Raw genomic sequence first — 8,103 nt, 5'->3', positions numbered from 1 at the left:
TCAAACTTTTTGACCCTTTGCACTCAAAAGCTAAAAAAAATCACGGTTCATCTCATCTAACTGCACGAATTCAACTGCTAAGTCTTATTAATCAACATTGCATCTCACTTCTGGTAACTTTAATTCTTTCTTAGTTGTTTAATTTTGATATTTTCTTTTAACTTTTATTTTACTTAGTGTTTCTTCTTTTTCTTCCCATTTTTTTTCAACTCTGTATAGTAGGTTTGTTTAATCATGTTTAAATTAGGACTAGTTTGTTAAAAATACTGATTCAACACCTAGGGGATCAATAATAGGTGAAAAATTGGACTAAAACGTGAAAAATTAAAACCCTAGGTTGGTGTTGCTGGGTACCACTTACCGCGGACCGCGGTGGATTTTGTGCGGTCCGTGGTACTGCTGTACGGTCCGCAATGCTATTTTGTGCGGACCGCGATGGTGAAACTTCTGAAAGCTGACAATTGAAGACCGCGTCCGCGAAGGATTTTATGCGATCCGCGATACCTCAATGTGGACCGCAATGCATTTTGTGCGGTCCGCGGTGCCTAGAATTAGAGAGTGGGTAGTCTGATCCCCACCTTAGTAAGGACTGTGGTGCATTTTGTGCGGTCCGCGGTAGCTTCTTTGTAGCCGCACTTCATTTTGTGCGGTCCGTAGTCTGCAATTCTGACTGTCTACATTATTAATCTACAATGCTTCACTGATTCTGCTGATACTAACAAAGCTCAACTGAATGTTCTTTGCAGATCATGGTGAAATCACGAGGCAGAGGCGATAAACAAAAAGGGAAAGGAGAGTCCTCCCAGAGTAGGGTACAAGGCATGATTAGATTGACCCTGCAAGCCCGGCAAAACATCAAAAACACCATAAGAATAATAAAGGCTGCTGATATAACTATTGACCAATCGAGAAGTGAGTATGAGCCCTCCCAGGAGGCATTTGACTCAGATTCCGTGCCAGAATATGTTTCTGACTGGCCGGATAGGAACATATTGAGGGATACACCTCCGGTCTCTCCTACTACCCAAGCATTAGTGCACATATCTTCTGAGTCGTCTGAGGGCTCAGCTGCAGGTAGTGACAATGAATATTCCACCATACTTACAGCTTCACTATCCGGGGAGGATCCCGTAGAAGAAGTAGGAGGGGATGAGCCCCAAGTAGGAGGGGTAGAGAGAACTAGGAATCTGGAGGCATGGTAAGACAAGAGTGAAGTGGCCTACCACAAGTTCAGAGAATGGTGGCCCGAGAGGAAGTTAATACCTAAGCAAAAATTCATCACACGAGACTTTTTGCCTAACAACCCCAATGTGTTGAGGTAGTTCAGAGAGAGCAGGCTAGAACTGCTTCATAGGCCACATGGAGGATGTTAATGAGCACTTAGTCAAGAAATTCTACACCAATGTTGCCCACATCAAAAAGGGTACCACAGTGACTAAGGTGCGGAACTTGAAAGTGAAATTTGATGGCAAAACTATAAATGACTACCTGGGCTTCCCAGAGGAGGATGAGACCTTGTACTTAGACAAGGTAGCTTTGGGGTAGGATGCCCGTCCGTGGCTAGCTGAGTACTTGGCAATCCCAAGTACCACCCCAGCATGGTTGACCGCGGGGGTAAAGATTTTGAGGCAGACCCTTAACTTTGAAGCAAAGGGGTAGGAAACATTTGTTTGTAGCAGGCTAGACCCTACCACTCACGACAACTCACTTCCTATCTCCCGGGCTATATTGGTGGCATCGATCATGGCGGGGTACCCGATCAATATCAGAAATGTGATGTCTAGGGTAATTACATGGGTCATGAATGAAGGTAATAGATCCTACCCCTTCCCTAATTTCCTGACCATGTACTTTGAGGACCTAGAGGTGGAGAAGTGGAGATTTGATGTGTAAGTGAAAGCAAAGGCACCATTCTCCTGGTACAGCACCAAGGGTCCTGACAACCCCAAGGACCCTGAGGGCAAAGCCACTACTTCAACTGGACAGTCTGAAGAGCTAGTAGTAGTAATGGCTCCTACTCAGCCTCCATCTTCCACTCCAGACATGGCCCCAGGACCCTCCACTTCTACAGTTTCGGAGATCCCATCATCCGTAGCATATCCTTTGACTGCCTACCGCCTGAGCAAGACCCTTGCCAGTATCAACAACTGGATGCAGACAGCCACTTCCAAGCTATCTGTACTTTCAACTTCGATGGCAGCCAGTCTGCATCTCCTCCGCCACAGGTCCCAGAGTCAGTTGAGGACACTCTCAAGGAGCTTCTGGACAACCAGAAGACGTTCGTAGAGAACCCGAAATTGATCATGGATGTTGTTGATTCTCATGTAAAGGCATTGAAGGAGCTTGCTAAGGAGCCAAAGAAAATGAGAAAGACTCGTTCTTCAAAGGAGTCAGTGAAGGAGTTAAGGGTGGAGGTAGAGAGGTTGAAGGCTGATCACTTGCCTCTGGATCTGTTATTGCATGACTCGGCTCCAACAGCACAGCCCCAGCCAGAGTAGGAGACGGAGAGGCCAACCAAGAGTAATAGGGTGATTCCCCATACTGACAATGCTGTTATAGAGTTGAAGGACCAACAAGGAGGTTCCTCTAGCCAGCCCTAGATTCCAGTACAGGTCCATGACTCAGTCCAGGCCCAGGTCCCAGTGGAGACATAGATTACAGGGAGCCAGTCACAGTTTCCCGAGAAGACCGAGGACCCAGGGACCTAGACTCAGGATCCTATGCAGACGGAGGGCCAACAGGGAGTTTCTTTTTCCTCTATTTATTTTCTTATGCTTATTTTGGTTAACATTGAGGATAATGTTAGCTTTCATTTGAGAGGGTAACCCTATTTGGATGACTATAGATATGACATTACTTTTTTTTCTTCATGCTTTCTTTTTACCTTTGGTATGTACATAATTTTATCATTTTATTGCACTTTTCGTACTTTTTTACTTTTGGGTCTGTATATAAAGTTACGATATAATGTATATATTCATTCTCCCTTATGTATATTCGACTAAATCCCCTATTGTATATATTTATTTTACTTTCCGCATTTTTCTTTTCATAGCTTCTTATTTTATTTTCGTAGCTTCTTGTTTTGAGTTTTTGCGTGCAATAAGCCTTTGGTTTTCTTAATACGATGGTTCTTTCCAAAGGTAGAATTTATGTGAACCGGGTGGCTCTTCCCGATGATGGATGGCATGACAACCTTCTTAAGGGATTGAGTATATTTTCTTTTTGCTTTTAGTATAAATAGTAGCTTGTTGGTAAGGGTTCCTCAAGCGAAGCTTCACTAGGGCCTAACATATTTGCCTTTGATCCTATGGTCAAAAATAAATTGTTGTGTATAGAATGGTGAAAGTGGTGACCTTGAGACTCTTGTGTTGGCCGATAATCATCAAGTGGTTTTTCGGGACCATTGTGTTGCTCAAATCTTAGCTAAGATTGTTGTGGGCCCTCGACTCTGTTTCTTTAGCAATCCCATAGCTTGTGTGGTGAGAATTTGAACTGCAAGTCCAAGTCCCGAGCCATTAGTCTAGAACTTGCCCTGAATGTTTGTCTAGGCAAAATCCTAAGTGTAATTTGACTTGAGAGGTGATTATAGTCTCTCCTTGATCCGAATGATATCTTGAACACTTCCATAGCCTACCAATTATAATATTCCTAGTCAACCCTTTTGAGCCATAGACCTTTTTCTTTCAAAAACCACGATACAAGCCTTTACCCATTCTAAAAATACCCTCTCTTGGCATCCGATTTTTCCTTGGCACAAGGCAAAATCATAAGTTTTGGGGGAGAGACGAGGAATGTAACAAAGTGGTAAAAGGTACAAAATGAAGAAAAGGAAAGTCAATGAAAAAGAAAGAAAATCAAAAAGACAAAAAAGAATGATCAATGTAGAAAATAATAAAGGGATTTAATAAAAGTAAAGAGATGAAAGGTGTGGAAAGTTGAGAAAGGAGAAAAAGGTTTGAAATGAACAAGAAAGAGTGATAGTGTGTCTCTCTAACCCCTTAAAAAGAAGTTAAATGACTTAAAAAGTCAAGAGAATATGTGCCAAAATGAAGCAAAAGAAGTGCTAAAGGGAAGATGGAACCTACTTAGACCAAACATTTCTTGCCCTGAACCAAAAGCCATCACTATATCTCCACAAAAGCCCTATATGATCTTGAGTTGAATGAAGCTTATATTATTGGTGACTCACATAAGGGGCAAACTTATGGTACTTAAAGTCGGACTTGTGACCTTTCTTTGAGAGAGATGAGCATGTTTCCACTATCCTCGTTTTGAGTGCTATAATCTTAAAGGTGAGGTTTGCTTAGGGAGTGTTGAGGAGTATGAGTTTGGGTTCCACAATGACCAAAGTAGTAGAAAGAATTTCCCTTGATGAGTTGAGTCAATTCTTGATGCTCTTGTGTCGCACTAAAACCATGATACTTAAAAGAGTGAATGTTGTTAATGATTCATTTGAATTGAGGGCAACTATTAGTCCCAATTGATGCTAGATGAGGTCACTTTATGTCAGCTAAATTTTCTTAGATTTACTCTAAACGGGTGGGTCTTATTTTGTTTGCTTGAGGACAAGCAAAAGCTTAAGTTTGGTGGAGTTGATAACTAGGTATTATGGTTCATTTTACACCCCTTCTTACTTGAGTTCTGATTAAAAATGTGTACAAAATAGTCCCAAAGGCTTACAAGTTGTACTTGTTTGCACGGTTTGGTCAAAAAGGCGACAACTAGTCAAAACCAGCTCAAAAAGGAGTGAAACATGCACAAGTACCAAGAACAAGTCCAAGCACAGTGCAACAGGTCCAATGCGGCCGCATTCGATTTGGTGCGGTCCGTAGCGAAGAGATTCAGAGAGTGCAAATTTTGGAAAGTCAAGCATTGCAGCCGCAAAATATTTTGTGCAGACTGCAATGGCCTCACCGCAGCCGCACTCGATATTGTGCGGTCCGCAAAAAAGGAGTTCAAAGAGATAAAACTTTAGAGAATCAATGCTAGTGCGGTCCGCGATCCTTTTTGTGCGGATCGCAATATAAGCCACGGCGGCCGCGATGCATTTTGTGCGGCCTGCGATGACCAAGTTTAGAGAGCAGAGTTTAAAGCCAAGAAGCCTCACTGCGGCCGCACTCGATTTTGTGCGGACCGTGATCAAGGCCAACCCTGTACTACTTTTGAGTAGCAAGATAGGTCAAAGCAGCTTTTACCCGAGATGGTCGGGATCGATTTCCACAGGGAGCTAGATATTGGAGTTGAGTTTCTATCTAAAGTGAAGTTGTGTATTTTTTCTTTATTGCACTTCTAAACATTTTTGGTTTTGATATTAATTCTGATTTTATAATACTACAATGCTAAATTATGCTAAGAAAAGCTAAGATTAAACTATTGAGAGTTGATCAAATAGATAAAAGGCACTAGGGTAGTGGCTTTCTCCTAGGTGGTCAATTGACCGATTCTTGAGTCTAAAGCTATTGACATATTTGGGGAGTATGATATAATCATTGCATGATTTTACTCACTCTATACCTCTCGGTGGTTTGAGTGATTTTTCCCGAATTGACTTTCTCAAGACCAATTGGGTATACAAATTTGTGCAAGCAATTAAGGTTCAAGTTGGGTATTACTATCTCTAGGTTTAACCCTTTAATTGGGGCTATTAATCTCTTGAATACGCCCCAATTCCTTGTTGCACTAATTTCATGGACTTAGGCTCTCTTTCTCAAGAAGAGCCAAAGTCTACTAGGCATAAACTACTGTTTGCAACAACAAATTCAATATTAAAACCCTAAATTAGTCCAAATATCAACACCCATAGACAATCAAGCATCAAAACACAAGACCCATCAATTAACCACACTAAGGTTGAACCACAACCCTAGCTAATTGGTCTAACTACTCATAATTGGAAAAGAAAACAAAGAAATAGATGAAGATAAGCCCATAATAATTAATTACTACATAAAACTTGAAGATTCAATGTTGAAACTAAGCTAAAATTACTCAAAATGGTAAAAGAGAAGAAGTTACAAGCGTAGCTCTGTCCCAAAATCTATCTGATGCCCTAAAAATGAAAAAAAAACTATTTATACTAGGCTGAAAATTCTGGACAAAAATACCCCTACGGGGCTAGTGCTGTTACACCCCAAGTTTTCATACGTGAGAGTACGTCGTAAGTCATTGATGTAAGCTCGGAAATGAGATTATATTTGGAAGCCAATAAAGTAAGTTAATCATGTTACCTTGGAGGTTACAAATATTTAAGATCATGAATAACGAGTACCAAGAGAGTTGGAAATCTTAGAAGCTAAACCAATTGAAGAAAATAAGTTTCGTCAAAAGTCGACAAGTTTGGAATGTTATAACATGTACTTTGGGGTGAGACTAGGGTTCTTACTATGATAAAGAGGTTATTCTATGAGTTATTTTAGTCGTATGATATTCATTTTCTACATTTTGAAGGCAAGCAAGTTGTGGAACAAGAGTTGGCAAAGGTCATCACAAGTTACATTCATAAATTTGCTGAAATTTAGGTCAAATGTATATGAGCATTTCTCCAAATATACTTGTAATCATGGGGTTTTCTACCTACAAAATTGAAGATCTATGAGTCTAGTTTCTAACGCATTAAACCGTTCGTCAATATGATATCGTAGTAGAGAGATATTCATGTTTTCGCGAGACCGCGCAAGCAGCTCCCAATGGGACCCACTTAGGCGGTGGTTGACCTACTTCAATTTATAAACGATTTGAACGCCTATTTTTGCTTATTTTTCAACTAAAGTTCGTCTCCAAACTTCTCCTAACCCTCCTAAACATATACCACAAGGGTTTGAAGTGATTCCAAAGTGATTGCACCATATTTCAACATCAAAACTTAGTTCTAGTGAAGAACAACACCTCTTTGAGGTTGTGTTGTCATTGAGGATTGTTGTGGGTTGTATTTGGATGAAATTCCAAGTTGTTGCTGCTGTCTAAGGTGCGTATAACAGCCTACTAATTGTGCTTAATCTTGCTTGTATGTTGGTTAAGTTGTTAGGATGATAAACTATAAGATAATACTTGGGTTAGCTTAAGTCACTTCTATGGTGTTGTATTGCTATTAAGGGTTGTTGTAAACTGAATATAACTTGGATTTTGACTTGAAGTTGATGTAGGAGGTATTTATATTGTGTTCTTACTTTTGCCTAAGGTTATCTTGATGTTCATTAAGTTAAATGGATGGGCTAGACATGAACTAGTGAATAAAGTTGCTAATTGAGGATAGTTGAAGTTGTGGATTATTTTCGTTGTTATAAATATATGGTATAAGGCTGGAATCATTGATTAATGACTTCATTATCATGTTAATGATACTTTTATGTTGAAGTAAGAAGTCTATAAGGATTGATAAGGGGTATACGGATTCCAATCGGAGCTTGCCGCTCGTCGTAATGTAGTTGTGACTTGTTGTTGTTATATGGTGTCTTGATATTGATAATTATGTATTGATGGATTGCTCTGGTCATTGTTGTTTGTATATGGTATTGGAGGAGGCCCTTGTTACAAGGGAGATGCTGCCAAAATTTACGTAAACGAGCTACTAGCTTAAGTTATAGACTTAGCCTTTGCTCAGCACTGATTTTGAATCTCCTTATACTATGATAGATTGAGTTGACTTGTTTGAAGAGTTGCTTGGAAGTGATTAAGGACTCAACGGGTTTAAGGTATGTTAAGGCACTTACTTCTTTCTTTTGGCATGATCTAAAGTGACATGAACATAAACGGTACGCTAATTCATAACGGATCTACTCCTAGAAACTAAGGTTGTCCATGTTGTTCTTTCCTTATAAAGTTATTCTAAACAAGTGTGTATGATCCTTAAATCCCACAAAGGTTCATATTGATGGTAGGGATGTCCATAATGTTAATCGAAGGTGCAATGACCTTACATCACTCCGAAAGGGTTAGAACGTGATTCCAAGAGTCGAGCATGCATTATATATGTTATTTTACTCTACCGAGCCGCGTTATAGTCGGCCGAGTATGATACCTATTGTGCAACCACTGATCAGTTGGGTTTACCGAGCTCCACGTGGCCGGGTACAATTCTACCAAACCTTATGATGGTCGGGT

The sequence above is a fragment of the Nicotiana sylvestris genome, chromosome 12 (genome assembly GCF_000393655.2).
Source record: "Nicotiana sylvestris chromosome 12, ASM39365v2, whole genome shotgun sequence".
NCBI lineage: Eukaryota > Viridiplantae > Streptophyta > Magnoliopsida > Solanales > Solanaceae > Nicotiana > Nicotiana sylvestris.
The sequence above is the reverse complement of the archived record's forward strand: the minus strand, read 5'-3'. Positions refer to the sequence as shown.